The sequence below is a fragment of the Salvelinus fontinalis genome, unplaced genomic scaffold, assembly GCF_029448725.1.
Source record: "Salvelinus fontinalis isolate EN_2023a unplaced genomic scaffold, ASM2944872v1 scaffold_0056, whole genome shotgun sequence".
Taxonomy (NCBI): domain Eukaryota; kingdom Metazoa; phylum Chordata; class Actinopteri; order Salmoniformes; family Salmonidae; genus Salvelinus; species Salvelinus fontinalis.
In genome coordinates this window covers 287,501-297,500 of record NW_026600265.1, presented here as the reverse complement: position 1 = coordinate 297,500, position 10,000 = coordinate 287,501, and the positions used below count along the sequence as shown (strand labels likewise).

The following is a 10,000-nucleotide window of genomic DNA, read 5'->3' as shown; positions in this document are numbered from 1 at the left end:
TTCAACATCATAGGATAGATTCTATGTCAGTCTGCTGCAGTTCAACATCATAGGATAGATTCTATGTCAGTCTGCTGCAGTTCTACATCATAGGATAGATTCTATATCAGTCTGCTGCAGTTCAACATCATAGGATAGATTCTATGTCAGTCTGCTGCAGTTCAACATCATATGATAGATTCTATGTCAGTCTGCTGCAGTGCAACATCATAGGATAGGTTCTATGTCAGTCTGCTGCAGTTCTACATCATAGGATAGATTCTATGTCAGTCTGCTGCAGTGCAACATCATAGGATAGATTCTATGTCAGTCTGCTGCAGTGCTACATCATAGGATATATTATATGTCATCTTGGTAAGCAACTCCAGTGTGTATTTGGCCTTGTGTTCTAGGTTATTGTCCTGCTGAAAGGTGAATTTGTCTCCCAGTGTCTGTTGGACTGCAGACTGAACCAGGTTTTGCTCGACGATTTTGTTTGTGTTACCACCAAGGCATTGTTTTAATATAGCCTAGCTGTGGAGTACGTGTTGCCCAATCACAAGGCATTGTTTCAAAATAGCCTAGCTGTGGAGTATGTGTTGCCCAATCACAAGGCATTGTTTTAAATAGCCTAGCTGTGGAGTATGTGTTGCCCAATCACAAGGCATTGTTTTAAATAGCCTAGCTGTGGAGTATGTGTTGCCCAATCACAAGGCATTGTTTTAAATAGCCTAGCTGTGGAGTATGTGTTGCCCAATCACAAGGCATTGTTTTAAAATAGCCTAGCTGTGGAGTATGTGTTGCCCAATCATAAGGCATTGTTTTAATATAGCCTAGCTGTGGAGTATGTGTTGCCCAATCACAAGGCATTGTTTTAAAATAGCCTAGCTGTGGAGTATGTGTTGCCCAATCACAAGTGAACAGCATGCAGACAGAACAGGCCTTTCACATGATTTCAAATACAATCGCGGGAAAACACAGGTTGTAAAGCACATGTGAAGGTGTTGTGGACACAATCGGTGTCCACATCAACATCAAACTAGATTGGTCCAAACACACCAAGACAGTCGTGAAGAGGGCACGACAACACCTATTCCCCCTCAGGAAACTGAAAAGATTTGGCATGGGTCCTCAGATCCTCAAAAAGTTCTACAGCTGCAACATCGAGAGCGTCCTGACGGGTTGCATCACTGCCTGGTATGGCAACTGCTTGGCCTCCGACCGCAAGGCACTACAGAGTAAATATCCCAATGCCCCAGGGCAGTGATCGGGGACACTGCCCTGTGTAGGGTGCCGTCTTTCGGATGGGACGTTAAATGGGTGTCCTGACTCTCTGAGGTCATTAAAGATCCCATGGCACTTATCGTAAGAGTAGGGGTGTTAACCCCGGTGTCCTGGCTAAATTCCCAATCTGGCCCTCAAACCATCATGGTCACCTAATAATCCCCAGTTTACAATTGGCTCATTCATCCCCCTCCTCTCCCCTGTAACTATTCCCCAGGTCGTTGCTGCAAATGAGAACGTGTTCTCAGTCAACTTACCTGGTAAAATAACGGTAAAATAAAAATAAAAAAAATAAAGAGTGTAGTGCCTACGGCCCAGTACATCACTGGGGCCAAGATTCCTACCATCCAGGACCTCTATACCAGGTGGTGTCAGAGGAAGGCCCTAAAAATTGTCAAAGACCCCAGCCACCCCAGTCATAGACTGTTCTCTCTACTACCGCATGGCAAGCGGTACCGGAGTGCCAAGTCTAGGACCAAAAGACTTCTCAACAGTTTTTACCCCCAAGCCATAAGACTGCTGAACAGGTAATCAAATGGCTACCCGGACTATTTGCATTGTGTGCCCCCCCCCCCCAACCCCTCTTTTACGCTGCTGCTACTCTCTGTTTATCATATATGCATAGTCACTTTAACTATACATTCATGTACATACTACCTAATTGGGCCGACCAACCAGTGCTCCCGTACATTGGCTAAGCGGGCTATCTGCATTGTGTCCCGCCACCCGCCAACCCCTCTTTTACGCTTCTGCTACTCTCTGTTCATCATATATGCATAGTCACTTTAACCATATCTACATGTACATACTACCTCAATCAGCCTGACTAACAGGTGTCTGTATATAGCCTTGCTACTCTTTTGGCACGAGCTCATCGGCCACCACCAGTGAGTGAGCTGTGCGTCATAGGGTGAGTCAGTGAAACCGGAAAGAATTTTAATGACGATCATTTCCTCCTGATATTGTAGCCTACAATATGTCTCCACACACCTAGACCTAGGCTATTGGTGGATTCATGACAAGGTCGTTTTCATTTATCGCAGATGGTCAGTTTGTCAGTGTTAAAGTACCCTGTCATTTCGATCATATGTGTGGTATTAAAAAAAGATTTTGCCAAAGTCTCCATTCATGTAAAATGAGGTAGAATTGCATGAAATGCGTTTATATAAGCAAATACAAATGTCCCGGACCATAGCCTATTAAAATATTTCCTCATGTGGTCAACTTCTGTAAGTGCCTCGTCTCTGCTGCTCTATGCTCTTGCGCAATTGCGATGATATGCATGTAATGCTTTATTATAAAGGGGATTCTTTTAATCTTGCTTTCCGGGAAGCATTGGAGTCAACATGGGCCAGCATTCCTGTGGAAACGCTTTCGACACCTTGTAGAGTCCATGCCCAGATGAATTGAAGCGATTTTGTACACTCACCATGGATACAGTGTTAAACGTATACGACAGGGGGACCTCGCACCATTTTCTGAGTTAATGCGTCACGGACATTCAGAGCCTGTGATTGGACGATAGAGGGAAACCCCCTTTCCTGAACAGTTCCTCGATGGCAGCGATAGAAACCTGTTGTTGCGCTGTGTTTACTCTAGAAATATCAGTATCGTTTATAGGCTATGTGAACTGTATCATATATAGGCTATGTGAACCGTATCTTAACTGTAAATTACCCTAAGATAAATCACAGTGATTTTGCAACGGTGGAACTGTGATTCTGTGAAGTGGAAAATGAAACGTAACTTTTTTTTAAAATGGAACCTTTATTTAACTATGATGTCACAATGCACCGAGGGGTCGAGAAATGTAAGGAAAGAATCAATGAAATTCTCGCTGTGATTGTTTTGTGTTTTAAATATCCCATCATACAAACATAGTAGGCTGCAAATCACAGGCCTATCAGTTCTCCATTGCATTATCATATTTCACACTTATTTCACAACCAGTCTTACAAGGTCATTTATAAAGCAAAAAAAAAAAAAATACTATTTTTCAAACTGACGTATTCATAAAATAGCCCCGAAGCACCCATAATATCCTGTTTTGTCGCTGTTGACTTGTTGCCTTGCAGTACCTCTTACTGTACTTGCCAAATAGTGCTCCCTGTATTCTCTATTGCGCATGACTGTATGGCGGAATATGAAGTAGAAGCCTTCTGTTTTTCTCCGAGCTTAGAGTCCAACCCCCCCGAATCAACCTCTGAAAAACAAAAACGCGGAGCCATTAAATCTAAAATTTGGGCAGGTAAGATGTCAAAACATATATTTATATAACGTTAAATATCTTGTTATACGTTGAAGTCGCTCAGCGGAGAGGTGTACAAATGTATTTTTAGCCCACGGAAGCGAACCGAGGACTGCAGATGGGGCTTTGGAACCGTTTCCGCACGCTCGGGACACGACAAGGCCCACTGACCCACATTCGAGAGAGAGAGCGAGCGCTGTGTGAGTGGGCGAGCGTGTGAATGTGTGCGCGTCTGCTGCGAAATGTTTTTTTTTTGTCGTCGCTATCTCCTGCGGCGTGACTATCTATTTGATGTTCCCGTTTTCGAGGAAATTGTAACAATTTCGAAAGTTGACCGCTACATTGTTGAAGATGCGCTGCTAGGCTAGCTTTAACTACAGTTGTGTCAATGTCAATAGTTGCGTGACAGCTTAGCTGGACTCGAGTACCCGCCACCCTTTTGATATATGTCAGCCATGTCGCTCTTGGTGATTGATTGAGACGTCGTTAGAATGTCATTCTAGATTTTGGAAGTCAGTTGAGGGTTCTAAGAATGGATTCCCGTCTTCGGAATTCTAAGAAAACGGTCCACTATTTTACCTGGGCAGTTTTTCCTGCAGCTATGATTGGAGGATATATTTTTCGGTTATATAACGCGAACACCTGTGACTCTTTACCAAAGGTTTTAGCTGTACGACATCCACGGCGCGTATCCGTTTCTGCGGTTTATACTAGCGGATTGATGTCACTTATAACGATCTTCGCAGATTTATGATTGGATCATTGCCCAAATGTGGGATTTAAAAAAAAATGTGACCTTTCATTTAACTTGGCAAGTCAGTTATTAAGAACACATTCTTATGACTGCCTGGAAACAGTGGGTTAACTGCGGTGTTCAGGGGCTAAACAACATATTTTCACCTAGTCAGCTCGGTGACAACAGCCTTTCGGTTACTAGCCCAACGCACTAACCACTAAACTACCTGCCGCACAATGAATCACTGACTTGGCTGTCACTTCCAAACAGAAGACAACTGTATCGGTATCAATATATTTGATTTAAATGTAACTTTAAATGTCTCTTTTATATATTAAGGAACACCTAACGTTACAAGACTCACTACTCATGTCGATAACAGCAGTAATGACACATCCCAAAGGTACATCATGAGGTTAGTGTAAGATCTTTCAGATACAAAAGGCCCAACTGACTGGAATCATTTACCAATAGAAATCAGGGCATTAAAATCACACAGTCAATTAAGAAAACCTTTTTTCAAATGTTAAGAACAAAACTGTTTTTTGTTTTTTAAAACTAATAGAAACATCACCATGTGAAAACATTTGTAAATATGTACGTATATATTATAGGTAGGGTGAATTCTATACAACATTAAACAATTTCAGAGATTTTACTGAGTTACAGTTCATAATAAGGAAATCAGTCAACTGAAATACATTCATTAGGCCCTAATCTATGGATTTCACATGACTGGGAATACAGATATGCATCTGTTGGTCACAGATACCTTTAAATAAAAAGGTAGGGGCTTGAATCAGAAAACCAGTCCGTTTCTGGTTTGACCACAATTTCCCTCGCGCTGCACGAGATGAGTTCGGCTGTTGATGTTTTGTGGCCTGTGGAACGTTGTCCCACTTCCTATTCAACGGTTCGGCGAAGTTGGCGGGAACTGGAACACTGTCGTACACGGCCTACTAGACCATCCAAACATGTTCATTTGGGTAACATGTCTGGTGAGTATGCAGGGCCATGGAAGTATTAGGACATCTTCAGCTTCCAGGAATTGTGTACATATTCTTACGACACGCGCCGGCGCATTATCGTGCTGAAACATGAGGTGATGACGGCGGGTGAATGATGCAACAATTTGTTTTCTTTCTTTAGTTGACCTTTTATTTAACTCGGCAAGTCGGTTAAGAACAAATTCTTATTTACAATGACGGCCTACCCCGGTCAAACCCTAACCCGGACGACGCTGGGCCAATTGTGCGCCGATCCTATGGGACTCCCAATCACGGCCGGTTGTGATACAGCCAATGATCGAACCAGGGTCTGTAATGACGTCTCTAGCACTGAGATGCAGTGTCTTACAATTTGAAAGAAATACGCTTTTTGTGTGTATGAAACATTTCTGTGATCTTTTATTTCAGCTCATGAAACATGGGACCAACACTTTACACGTTGCGTTTATATTTTGTTTCAGTGTAGTATAACGATATATCGCAGCCTCTTGTTCCAGTGCTAACACCTGATTTGAGTTCATCAAGGGCTTGATTGGAGTCATATTTGAATCAGGTGGCTGACCTCGTGCTACTAGAGCTGCCCTTGTCTTTGTAGCAGGAGAATTCGTTTCTCTCTAGATACGTTTTCCCTACTATTAAATGTCTGATGTATGTTTTTAGTATTATGTCTGCCATTTTAAATGTCTGTTGGATTCCTCGGCGAGGGTTCACGTTGCACATTTATAACACAATTTAAATGTGTTATTATAAAGCCCATTTTATCTCAACAGTTGTGACAGTGTTTTTCAGATACCCAGCCTAAAACCCCAATTTTCACATTTAAACAAAAAAAAAGATGTCTGTCATAAATGTCCAATGGGATCTCTCTGGTAGAGTGATGGGACCAATGGGATCTCCCTGGTAGAGTGATGGGTCCAATGGGATCTCCCTGGTAGAGTGAAGGGACCAATGGGATCTCCCTGGTAGAGTGAAGGGACCAATGGGATCTCCCTGGTAGAGTGAAGGGACCAATGGGATCTCCCTGGTAGAGTGATGGGACCAATGGGATCTCCCTGGTAGAGAGATGGGACCAATGGGATCTCCCTGGTAGAGTGATGGGACCAATGGGATCTCCCTGGTAGAGTGATGGGTCCAATGGGATCTCCCTGGTAGAGTGAAGGGACCAATGGGATCTCCCTGGTAGAGTGATGGGTCCAATGGGATCTCCCTGGTAGAGTGAAGGGACCAATGGGATCTCCCTGGTAGAGTGAAGGGACCAATGGGATCTCCCTGGTAGAGTGATGGGTCCAATGGGATCTCCCTGGTAGAGAGATGGGACCAATGGGATCTCCCTGGTAGAGTGATGGGACCAATGGGATCTCCCTGGTAGAGAGATGGGACCAATGGGATCTCCCTGGTAGAGTGATGGGACCAATGGGATCTCCCTGGTAGAGAGATGGGACCAATGGGATCTCCCTGGTAGAGTGATGGGACCAATGGGATCTCCCTGGTAGAGTGATGGGTCTAATGGGATCTCCCTGGTAGAGAGATGGGACCAATGGGATCTCCCTGGTAGAGTGATGGGACCAATGGGATCTCCCTGGTAGAGTGAAGGGACCAATGGGATCTCCCTGGTAGAGTGATGGGTCTAATGGGATCTCCCTGGTAGAGTGATGGGTCCAATGGGATCTCCCTGGTAGAGAGATGGGACCAATGGGATCTCCCTGGTAGAGTGATGGGTCTAATGGGATCTCCCTGGTAGAGTGAAGGGACCAATGGGATCTCCCTGGTAGAGTGATGGGTCCAATGGGATCTCCCTGGTAGAGTGAAGGGACCAATGGGATCTCCCTGGTAGAGTGATGGGTCCAATGGGATCTCCCTGGTAGAGTGAAGGGTCCAATGGGATCTCCCTGGTAGAGTGATGGGTCTAATGGGATCTCCCTGGTAGAGAGATGGGACCAATGGGATCTCCCTGGTAGAGTGATGGGACCAATGGGATCTCCCTGGTAGAGTGATGGGTCTAATGGGATCTCCCTGGTAGAGTGATGGGTCCAATGGGATCTCCCTGGTAGAGTGAAGGGACCAATGGGATCTCCCTGGTAGAGTGATGGGTCCAATGGGATCTCCCTGGTAGAGTGAAGGGTCCAATGGGATCTCCCTGGTAGAGTGAAGGGACCAATGGGATCTCACTGGTAGAGTGAAGGGACCAATGGGATCTCCCTGGTAGAGTGATGGGTCCAATGGGATCTCCCTGGTAGAGTGAAGGGTCCAATGGGATCTCCCTGGTAGAGTGAAGGGACCAATGGGATCTCCCTGGTAGAGTGAAGGGACCAATGGGATCTCCCTGGTAGAGTGAAGGGACCAATGGGATCTCCCTGGTAGAGTGAAGGGACCAATGGGATCTCCCTGGTAGAGTGATGGGTCCAATGGGATCTCCCTGGTAGAGTGATGGGTCCTGTTTCTGTAGGGAGACAGCTTGATGTACCAGGACACCCCCTGGACAGGACACTAGTCTATCTCCTGTTTCTGTAGTGAGACAGCTTGATGTACCAGTACACCCCCTGGAAAGGACACTAGTCTATCTCCTGTTTCTGTAGTGAGACATCTTGATGTACCAGGACACCCCCTGGACAGGACACTAGTCTGAGGCAGCTTGATGTACCAGTCCACCATCTGGACAGGACACTAGTCTATCTCCTGTTTCTGTAGGGAGACAGCTTGATGTACAAGGACACCCCCTGGACAGGACACTAGTCTATTACAGGGCCTTACCTCCCCAATCCATCTACTTCATACTAAGTGTCAAGCAGAGAGGCAACAGGTCCCATTGTTCCAGTCTCTGGTTTAACTGACCTGACCCCCCCCAACCTTCCAATCACATGACGCTGGTCTCTAACTACATGGTCATGAGTTGTAAAGCCTCTTGACATCTTTATACATGTGAAAACAGAGATGTTATGTGAGATGAAACAGAGATGTTATGTCAGATGATGAACAGAGATGTTATGTGAGATGATGAACAGAGATGTTATGTCAGATGATGAACAGAGATGTTATGTCAGATGATGAACAGAGATGTTATGTCAGATGATGAACAGAGATGTTATGTGAGATGATGAACAGAGATGTTATGTCAGATGATGAAAAGAGATGTTATGTCAGATGATGAACAGAGATGTTATGTCAGATGATGAATAGAGATGTTATGTCAGATGATGAACAGAGATGTTATGTCAGATGATGAATAGAGATGTTATGTCAGATGATGAATAGAGATGTTATGTCAGATGATGAATTGAGATGTTATGTCAGATGATGAACAGAGATGTTATGTCAGATGATGAATAGAGATGTTATGTCAGATGATGAACAGAGATGTTATGTCAGATGATGAACAGAGATGTTATGTCAGATGATGAATAGAGATGTTATGTCAGATGATGAACAGAGATGTTATGTCAGATGATGAATAGAGATGTTATGTCAGATGATGAATAGAGATGTTATGTCAGATGATGAATAGAGATGTTATGTCAGATGATGAATAGAGATGTTATGTCAGATGATGAATAGAGATGTTATGTCAGATGATGAACAGAGATGTTATGTCAGATGATGAACAGAGATGTTATGTCAGATGATGAATAGAGATGTTATGTCAGATGATGAATAGAGATGTTATGTCAGATGATGAACAGAGATGTTATGTCAGATGATGAACAGAGATGTTATGTCAGATGATGAATAGAGATGTTATGTCAGATGATGAACAGAGATGTTATGTCAGATGATGAATAGAGATGTTATGTCAGATGATGAATAGAGATGTTATGTCAGATGATGAACAGAGATGTTATGTCAGATGATGAATAGAGATGTTATGTCAGATGATGAACAGAGATGTTATGTCAGATGATGAATAGAGATGTTATGTCAGATGATGAATAGAGATGTTATGTCAGATGATGAACAGAGATGTTATGTCAGATGATGAATAGAGATGTTATGTCAGATGATGAACAGAGATGTTATGGCAGATGATGAATAGAGATGTTATGTCAGATGATGAATAGAGATGTTATGTCAGATGATGAACAGAGATGTTATGTCAGATGATGAATTGAGATGTTATGTCAGATGATGAATAGAGATGTTATGTCAGATGATGAATAGAGATGTTATGTCAGATGATGAATAGAGATGTTATGTCAGATGATGAATAGAGATGTTATGTCAGATGATGAACAGAGATGTTATGTCAGATGATGAACAGAGATGTTATGTCAGATGATGAATAGAGATGTTATGTCAGATGATGAACAGAGATGTTATGTCAGATGATGAATAGAGATGTTATGTCAGATGATGAATAGAGATGTTATATGAGATGAACAGAGATGTTATGTCAGATGAGGAACAGAGATGTTATGTGAGATGATGAACAGAGATGTTATGTCAGATGATGAACAGAGATGTTATGTCAGATGTCTGTATTAAACACATTCATGTTCTTGGCCTAAATGGTCATCAATTGGGGATATTTATAACATGATGTTTTTCTATATGTTAAAACAGAGAGGTTAAAAATGACCAGTGTAATTTGTGTGCTGCAGGGTGGAGTGATGGCCGTGCTGGGCCCAGCGTCTGGTGTCCAGAGATGATAGAGGTGACCTCAGAGTCACCTTTAACCCCTGATCCCCACCACAACCCCTGAGAGCGAGCTGAAACTGTCCACACACAGGCTGCAGTGGGGTAAGGACAGACAGA

At 43.5% G+C, this 10,000-nt stretch overlaps 1 protein-coding gene across 1 annotated transcript in view; it reads left to right on the top strand.

The window, feature by feature from the left end:
• The first annotated feature begins 3,371 nt into the window (after positions 1–3,371).
• The window catches only part of LOC129842608 (circadian locomoter output cycles protein kaput-like), a 59,978-nt gene continuing 53,349 nt past the window's right edge, over positions 3,372–10,000 (top strand). Inside the window, exons 1-2 of the mRNA XM_055911237.1 lie at positions 3,372–3,511; positions 9,847–9,985. The gene's annotated coding sequence lies outside the window, so the exon portion shown is untranslated. The remainder of the gene's footprint in view (positions 3,512–9,846; positions 9,986–10,000) is intronic.